At 33.4% G+C, this 10,040-nt stretch overlaps 1 long non-coding RNA gene across 1 annotated transcript; it reads right to left on the reverse strand.

The window, feature by feature from the left end:
- Positions 1-1,221: 1,221 nt before the first annotated feature.
- On the reverse strand, positions 1,222-3,972 carry LOC133866934 (uncharacterized). Its single transcript, XR_009899947.1, has 3 exons — positions 2,478-3,972; positions 2,267-2,313; positions 1,222-1,416 (listed from the first exon to the last, which is right to left on the reverse strand). It is a non-coding gene; the product is annotated as an uncharacterized LOC133866934 (long non-coding RNA).
- Between the last annotated feature and the right edge of the window lie 6,068 nt (positions 3,973-10,040).

The following is a 10,040-nucleotide window of genomic DNA, read 5'->3' on the forward strand; positions in this document are numbered from 1 at the left end:
AAGAATAGCTATTTCATTCCACCACCTTTTATTTCCAAAACTAGTTATTCTTATTTCTAATGGAATGTCCATTTCACAAACCAAACGAGACCTTGATCTCTTTCAGAATATTAGTGGAATAAGAGAGATCTTTCAAACAATGTTCAGGAACCAATGAAAGCGATGGGGGAAATAAGAGAGCGCCAACTGGTTTGGGTCTCTAACAGAAGCAATGTTTAGTTCAACATAAAGGAGGTGTTAGAAATAGCTTGAGCGAGCAGAAGCAAATGGTTGTTCAATTTTAACAAGAGGAATTCTGGGTTTCTGAAGAGGATTAATAAAGGGATCAAAAGCAAATGGTAAGGGCAGTGAAATAGGTACAGTAGGTTCTGGACTGAATGTAATGAACTTATTTGCAATAGTAACATGTGAAGCAATAGGAGAAGAGTCAGAAGACTAATTCAATCATTTTACTAGTCCATTGAATTTTAATACAGAACTTTTTTACTTCCAGAATAATTAGCACCATAAAGCATGTCTTCGCTGTTGGTTTTCTTTTTAAGAAAATCTTTTTGCAAGGCAGGCCAATGGATTTGTAAAAAAATGTTTTAATAGAAGCATGGATAACATTGCATTAGTGAATAAGAGGAGCATTAAAATCAGAAGTAGAGGGAGAAACATCATTTTCTTCTTCTGTAAATGGAGCAGTAGATTATTTAGCAGAATAAAATGCAGAGCAAACTTGTAAATCAGTGGAGACCACTTTTAGTTTTAAATCAGAACTAGACAGAAATTTTTCAAGATCTTTGTCTCTCCATTGAATTTCTTCATTTGTAGTAGAATTAGCAAAAGAGCTTATTCTTTCATTAATAAGAGGAGTGTAAACTTAGAACTGGTTCCCAATTATTGGGTCATAACCAAGAATCAGCTCCGAAGTTCCTGGTCATTAAACTTTAATAACCAGCTGCTGAACCATATACTCCAGTTATCCCACCGAATATTTACAAAAAACAAAAAAAGAAAAACTTTTTGAGCCTATATAAGTATTGGCCTACTTTTTTGAAATTCATTTAAATTTTTTTGAGATTTATTTAAACATTTTAACCCAACTTTTAAAAACAAAATCTTATTGAACTAAGATTAGTGTAATGATCCACAACATGTCTGAAGAGAAACCAAATAATTGAAATAGCTAACAAAGTTCCTATGTCCTAAAATTTCATTCGAAGACATTGAAAGTAATTGTATGAATCAAAATTATTAATCACGTGTATGAACTATCATGCCCTCAAGGAAATTCCACATCCATACATAATTAAATATTAAAAACCCAAAAATCCATACACATTAAAAAAATTAATAACCAAAAGTTCAAAAACATATCCAAGCATGGTCCGATTTCTAGCTTTCAGCAAGTCTGCTCTCAATCATCTATAACTACAATACAAGGAAAAAAAAAGAATGAGTTAAATGAATTAATAACTAAAATGAATTAATAATAATGAAAACTAAAATGAATTTATAACTATTTCTCATGCTCATCAAAGATTTCAATAATATTCTCATTCTCCAATCCTGTTTGCAAAGACGGTGATAGGGTTTCAACATTTGTGGATGGTGTTGCAAGCTTGTCATGTGACTCATTGACATTTTCTATAATAAGCTTAGTTGTAACTCACCCCTATAATATAACACCAATTGTTCAAATCCGGTTTCAACATTTGTGGATGGTGTTGCAAGCTTGTCATGTGACTCATTGACATTTTCTATAATAAGCTTAGTTGTAACTCACCCCTATAATATAACACCAATTGTTCAAATCCGGAAAAATCAAGCAACAAAAAATCACAAAACAAAACCCACTCATATCAACACAACATGCATAAACTTTAGTAAAGAACAGATCTAAAAATCAGGTTTGCTTTCCAGTTCATGCAAATAACAAATTTCAGCATCATTGCCTACGACAAGATACCAAATCTCAATATCCCAGCACAAAACAGACTTCAAATTAAGAATTATAAAAACAGGTTACTGAATTAGAAGTAAAATCAAAACATTCTTAGTTGTGTGAATAAAACATAATCTTATAGAACCTCAAATTTTCACTCTACTCTCATGCACCTTTTGTCACACTGAGCACAGAACACTACACTCAAGCAAAATGCACTCAAATCAGTAAGCAATAACACACTCGAGCACCACAACATTAACCTAACCGATCTAACCAATTTAAAGAACAGATCTACAAATAATAAACCATATCTAAAAATGAACCAGATCTAACCTAACAGTCTACTTCCTTTGCTCCATCTGCTTTAGAAATCACCAAATCTGTAGAGAAACAAAGACGAAGTCAGTAAGTTATTGTTGAGGCCGAATAGCCCTCCCCTTCAAAAAAAAAATACCCAGAAATCTTTCCCTCTATTTCTCCTCTAGCCGTCCCTTTGTTCTTCACGTCCAACAACCCAGTACAAAGAAACTAAAACAAAACCCACCTTAATCCAGAACTCTTGCTCTCTCTTGAGTTCTTCACTTCTTTGACAGTAACGGTAGCAGCAGCAACTTTCTCAGGTCTCTCTCGATCTCGGTCCGTGTGTGTTGTGAAGGAAAGCAAAAGCAAAAGCAAACAAAAAAACAGAGGAAAAGAATGAAGATTCAAGGAGAAGAAGGCAAGCGTGAAAAATGGCGTGAAGATTCAAGAATGGCGAGAAGACAAGAAGATTTGAAGAAGGCAGCGGCGCAAAAGGCAAAAGTGAAAATAAAAGAACGAAATGCATTGTAGAGAAATCAGGATTTTAGGGCAAAAGTGTAAAAAAACGGAAAGGTCCCCATGATAGCCCAAGTAAGATAAAAGGGTTGGAGGTAATTTTTTTTTAATAGACCCGGAACTGGTTACGCTCCGAACACCGATCAAGTTATAATCGGTCCGAATTTACATCCTTAATTAATATTTAATGATCTTTCTCTTCAATTAGAAAGAATTTAAATTAGAAAAACCTAATTTTAACAGTTCCATCTAAATTTTGTTGGATATCGCAGTCATGATTAGTTGTTTCATTTACTACTGTAGTAGGCTCGGAAACATTTTCTAAAAGCCACTCATTAGGGAGGTCAATTTCATTACCTCCCATCATTTTAGGAATATATATGTTAGCATCTTGTGTAGAACTTTCAATTAACATAGCATAGTCCCCAGAATTTTTGATAACAGCTTGAGGATTTAGATCGTCTTTTAGCAATTTGTAATAAACCCGGTAGCTGATAGCAACAGGTCCACTACCTTCTACCATATCATAACCAAAAGTCAAAACATTTAAAGTCAATGCTTTAGTAATATGAACATTAGTCAAAGAAAGAGAAAAGTTGGGGAAAATATTAAGATGGATTCGTCGATTAAACAAAGAAGATTGTATCATACCAATAATACTAGTCTTGAAATCAATAAATCTAGCATCGCGTAGACAAAGCGAAACGGAAGCATTAGTACCTAGCCTAGCTAGTGGTTTAACAGCAACTTGAATAGCTCCAATATGCAAAAACTTATAGCCTTTAACCAAAGCATCATTAATAATCTTTTTATCAATTAATTCATATTTTTCATTATTACTAAATATAGCAAAAGTTCGTTCAACAGTTTTAATAGCATGTTCAGCGTTAAAAACACTTTTTAACCAAGAAGTAGTATAAATATCCTTAGTGGAGAGCTTAGGGATTTTCCATTTATCAGAATTAACAGAAATATTATCTTCGACAGAAAAAGTAGATCTAGAGCCCACGGAAGATTTAGATTTAAACATTGTGAAAAAATTTCAAGAGTAAGCACGAAATTTGAGCGCAAAGCAGATTATGGAACAACAATTTTGGCAATTGCAAATGTATTATTATGTCTGCAGAATACACTTACAGGAATTAGAGCAGGAGAACAAGAGTGGAACAGATTACAAGAGCTGGATAATATGAAAAAAAAAGCGAGTAGAGAATGAAAGACTCGAAAGAAATTTCGTCCAAAAGCTTATGCCTCACCCCAAGACCTGTCCTTTTTATAGGCCAAATACATGGGGTAAAGAATAATTTCCTGTTTTAAAATATATATATATATATATATAAAAGGCGTTCACTTTGCATAGTAAGTGCACAATAAAGATGTGAAAACAAAATAACAAAAAACAAAAGGTTCATAAAGAAACAGAAGAACACTTGGCAAATGTTGGAGTAACCGTGAGCTTTACCAATCCGATGTTAAATATTTCTTTTGCTTTACTTATTCCATGGTTAGATGGGTTTAAGTTTTCTTAGTTAATCAAATATACAAAGCTCATGTACAAAACTTCGGCGTGATTTCGTTTTTCCCGTATTGCATTGGATACCAAACAGAATACAAATGTATATGCACACAAACAACCGGAAAAGAACTAAAGTCAACTATCTAAATTAAAGTGTTGAAAAGAAAATAAATCAATTTATATATATATATATATATATATATATATATATTTATATATCCACGTGAATTTTTTTAAAAGGTACAAATTTTTATCATTTTATCTATTTAGTAGGGTAATTTTTCACTTTAATTTATTTTAAAAAAGAAATTAAAAATAGTGAAAAATCACCTTATCATATAGGCAAGGTGATAACAAATTGTATTTTTTGATAATAGTAAATCATTACTCAATGCAAACAAGTGTGTAATGAGTGAAAAAGGAGAAAGGTAAATGCGGGTTTGGAGAAGTGCAGGTAGGCATTGAGTGTACTTGCCAGGTAATTCATATATAGTTTTGACCTTTTGGGGTTGTGATCCTTACACAATAACTTTTACGCAACACATTTACATGTGATATATAGATTTTACACTCATGAGTCTTATGTCATGTATGTGTATTGTATAAAAATTATGTAAATTTATTGTATAGTTTCGTCCAACACTGGATCCTACAAAAAGATGCTCTGCCAAGATTAGCGGGCGTGTGTTGGGGAAAAATGAGGCACGACTTTCACTCAAAGCAAATGTGCTTTTGCAGATCCACTTTGCTCAAGTCGATGTCACCCGTGATTCAAGCTACAGGGAGATTTTAGTTTTTTTTTTTTTCTCCTAAAATTTTTCATATATTTTAAAATTATTATTAAATTTGAAATAATTATTATTAAATTTTAATCCAATAATAAATTTAAAGTTGCATAATGTTTGAGAGAGAAAACAAATTAACGCACTTTGCTAGTTTGATATATCACTTTAGTATAATTGTCACTTTATAATACTTTAAAAAAGATACAGTTAGTTCAGAAAGCTTATTTATATTTTTTATACAGAAGCTGTTAATGAATAGTTGATGAATAAAATAAAGAAATTATAAAAAATTTATTAAAGTGCACTTCTTTTGAGTTTTTCACCAGACTTCAATGAAAAATTTAAAATAAAGAGCTTAGAGCATTCCTATCTGCTTGTGTAAAATTTTATTCAAAATAGCTAACGAAAACTCCCTTTTGTTAGTTTAGCTAACCAGTTTTCAATACCTTCCTCCATTAGCTTATCTAAACTTCTTCTCTATTTTATTAAAATAATCAATTTTAATTTTTATTCATTTTAATTTTAATCAAATCTTCACAAAAAACACCAAATAAAACCGATCACCCTGCCAAAAACTACACGCCGCACCTAGAAACTTCTACTTGAAGAATCCGTTCAAAGCCACAAAATTCGCCGAATAGAACCAGGACCCAGAACATTCGAACCGCTGAACCAAAACCACACCAACCGGAACAACATTTGAGCTGCCACCAATCCGAGCTGCCGAACTAGAATCGCACCAACCGAAACCAGAACCACCCCGCAGAGCCGCCGAACCGGACCCACCGAAACAGAGTGCTCTTACCAGTGATACTCTAACAAATGCAAATTGTTGATATTCAAAGCATAAACACACTGATGCAATAAAGTGAAACTTACTTGCGCGTTGAGAGTGACAATATATTTTAATTGCGGGACATAAATTAGTTACAAATTAATTTGTAATAATTATTTACAATATAATAATTTATTAGACTGATTTAAAAAATTATTATATGTTTTTAAAACGTATAAGAATTACATATCTTTTTAATATCAGGTACTTTCATATATTTTTTAATTAATAAAAAATATAAGTTTTTCATTTACTTTACGAACACATAATAATTTATTAGACTAATTTATATCTAATAGTCATTTAATAATTTTATTACTTTAATAGTTCGTTTGATAATAGAGTTAAATTTTATTTTATTTTATTTTATTTTTCTTTATTTAAAAAAATATATATTTTATTTAATTTTTTAAAATGTTATTCTACAAAGTTAAGTTTTAAAATTTGTACAATAAATTAAAATTAAATTCTAATTTTAAAAAGCCTCAAACCAACCATTATAATCGATACGTACTTCTCTCGTTCTGCCCAGAGCCCCCCCAAAAAGAATATGTTGTTGCCGGGGGAGGGAGGCCGCCTCCCTACCCCCGGCTCGTTTGTGTCCCTTAGTCCATGTGGACTAAGGTCTTTTGCTCTCCTCCCTGAGTTTTCTCAGTGGAGGCTTGACTTCTCCCAGCCGTTTGGGTTGTGGAGGTTTTGTTTCCCCCGGTAGAGCCGGTGGAGGCTGTCTTTCCCCTAGCCTTTTGAGGCTATGGTGGCTTGTTTCTTGTGTTTTTGTTTTTGCTTTTCTTTTTCTTTTCGTCTCAGGCAGGAAAGCTAAATCAAGGTATCCCGCTTGGAATGTGGTGGCCGTTCGTGTTTTTCAACGGCGGTTATGGCTTTTTCTTCAATTATTTTTCTTTGACTTTTTTGGTGCCAAATCTACTCAACCCCGTTGCTTTCTTAAAGACACGCGCCCCTCAGCCGCGTTCTCCGACGTCGTTCGCTCCTTCTGCCGGAAGCACTGGTCACGCCGGTCGTCAGAGTCCGGCGCGTGGTCTGCACACGCCAGAGAGCTCTTTGCTCTTTGGAGCGCGTGACGGCCACGCTCCGCTTTTTTCTGGCAGGGCACGATGGGGCTGGGGGCAACAGTGGCTGATCTGCGGCTGGGTGGCATCGGTGACGGCGCGTGTAGGACACGCGCCGCCGTCTCCGGCGGTTTCAGCCCCTGCCTCTACTGCCGGCAGCTTGATTTTTGTGGCTTCTGTCTGTTTGTGTTGTGTATTCTCTTGTTTCTTCCTGTACAGCCTGCTTGTATATTACTCAGATTTTATTAGAATTTTAGTTGGCTTGATGCTAGATCGGCCCTCTTTTATTTGAGAGTGAGCGTTAATGTAAGAGAGGCTCAAATGTAATTTTGGTAAGGTTTGATGTTTCTGCGCAGGCAGCTGTTTTTTAAGTCAGATCCTTCTGGCTTAGAGTTTAAGGGGTCTTGTCTTTTTACTTATGATGTACTTTGTAGATTTTATAATAGTACATGCTATTTGTTCTTAAAAAAATAATAATAATAATAATCTATACCTACTTGAGTAATGATTGCGAGCCTCTACCCTCTAGAAAAGAAAGTGCCGAATCTGAAGAGAAGTCAAAAGTGCAACAGCTGGGCATTGATTGCACGTCCATCAGAAGTGACGCTGGATCAGTATTTTTGTCCGGTAATGGGGCGCATGCATCTAGGTGGCCAAGCCATTGTTGTGATAATTGACGATGGGCTTATATGCTAAGCATGCTTTGAAATTGCGATTTTGTAAAAAAAAAAATTGTGATTTTAATTTAAATAGTAAAATATAAATCGTTTAGAAAATAATTTTTAAAAAATTTATAATTTAAAAATAAAATATTTATTCAAATCACAAACAATAAAGTATTTTTTTAAATCGTACATATTAAAATTGATATTTTTAAATCAAATTTTTTAAAATTCTAAATTAAAAACAACCTACTTACCAGCACAGTAATACCCGTGAGAGAATAGTTTTCAAATTGAAGAATGTTAGAGCATATCTTTGTGTTCTCCTGAAATGACATAAATATAATTTTTTTATTAAAAATTTACATTCATGCCATTCAGAAGGACATATACATAATTTTTTAATTACATCTATACCATTATAAGAAAACACTAAAAAATATTCTAGTATTTTTCTTTCAAGTTCTCTTCTTTTCGCAAAAGATGCTACCTACACTCTCCGGTCCACTATCAAAAGTAAAGATTCAATTATTCAAATAGTACCGCCAGGGACATTTATGTAAGGAAAATGTTAAAAAAACAAAGTTATCCACTGGTTAATAGTTATCATAGTTTTACACAGGTGGCCAAGCTATGGTTGTGATAATTGAGGATGGGTTTATAGGCTAATAGCTAGCACTGTAATACCCGTGAGAGAACAGTTTCCAAGTTCTCTTCTTTTTACAAAAGATACTAACCCCACTTTCCGATCCACCGTCAAAAGTAAAGATTCAATTATTCAAATGGTACCGCCAGGGACAATTATGTTAGAAAAATGTTAAAGAAACATAGTTATACATAGGTTTAATGGAAAAAAATAATATTTTTACATCACATTATCTTATATATATTTATGCTAAGACACATAAAATGTAGAACTTATACATACAAGTTTCATATACATAGATTTTACATTCAATACATCTTAGTGTAAAATTAATGTAGATTAATGTGGTATTATGACGTAGGAACAACATATCTCTAATTACAAACCTCATTTATGTAGAGTGGACACAGGTATCCGGTGTGTAACTGGTGTGTTTCTAATACTAAGTGTAATTGTACTAATCTAAGTTGGGTTAGAGCATACCATCTTCAAATGCTCCCATTGCCCTTCACTCCCATCGACAGTGTTAGTTATAGGATCCCACCCAAATCCGGTTTCACAGTCAAGAGTTCTAAAAACTCTTTATCATCAGTTCTAAGCCTATTGTATTTGGACTACAATTGGCCCAAAGTCCAGTCTCTCTCCTTCATCACTCTCATAGCATTGTAAAGCTCGAACCAAGTACCCTTGTCTATAGAGCCCCAGATAATGGAACCACCGTTCACACATTGGATAAGAAGCTAGACAAAAATGTCATTCTCATGAGGGGTCCAGTTGTCTCCATTTCCTCCTCCCATTGTCTCTCGTTTTCTTTAGATTGGTCATAACAAGGAGTATCACGTAAGTAATGAGAATATGAAGTGTGGAGTTCAACTATCTTATTTCAACCCAATAATTCATAATATTAAATACACCTCGAAATATTGCATTTTTTTTAAGAAGCTCTCAAGTGATGGGTTTGGAGGAATGCCTTTCGAGTATTGTGTAGCTGAGACAAGTCCAAGAGATGATGCTTGTTGCTTCTGAGATAATAAGGCTGCAAACCAAGTATCCTAAATTAGTCAGCATTCCAAAATCAAATTATTAAACTAACGTCTAATTTTTTTTTTTTATAGGAACAAATGTCTAATAAAAATTCCCTAATTTTTTTTTTTAAAAAAAATTGAAAGGATACCCGATTATGATTCCACAAGAGTAACGTTTAATTCAAAAATTATAAAAATATTTCCACGGGTCAAAAGAAATACAATCGTTGCGGCTAGAATGGGAGTTATATATGGCGGACACATTATTGAAATAAAATAAAATATAATCACAATTTTGTTTTTTGTTTTCAAATTACTATTAACAAACAATTAACTAAGGTCACTTCAAATTTTCAAATGTAATCCAATGAGAAAAAAATAATTTTAAGGCTGTACACCAAATTTTCTTGTGATTGTAGTTCAATCGAATAGAGCGAGTAGAGGGTACCTCATAGGACCTCAACCTGCCTACTCGGGTCTTGAATCGGTATGCAGGAAGGGGTGCTCTTAGGTGTGTGTAGGGTTAAAAAAGATGATGATGGTATACACATCCTTGATCATGACAAACAATTACTTGATGGAGTTAATACTTTAATCTATACCATTATTAAACATTTTGTTGGAACTCCTTCCAATATTACTACTTGTATCTCTGATTATTTGAATAATCTTCGATGCCCTACTATGTCTAATTATAGATGGCATCAAGATGTTTTTCTTTCTCGTGTTATGCTTATAACTAATAGTTTAGAGCC

The sequence above is a fragment of the Alnus glutinosa genome, chromosome 4 (genome assembly GCF_958979055.1).
Source record: "Alnus glutinosa chromosome 4, dhAlnGlut1.1, whole genome shotgun sequence".
Classification (NCBI taxonomy): Eukaryota; Viridiplantae; Streptophyta; class Magnoliopsida; order Fagales; family Betulaceae; genus Alnus; species Alnus glutinosa.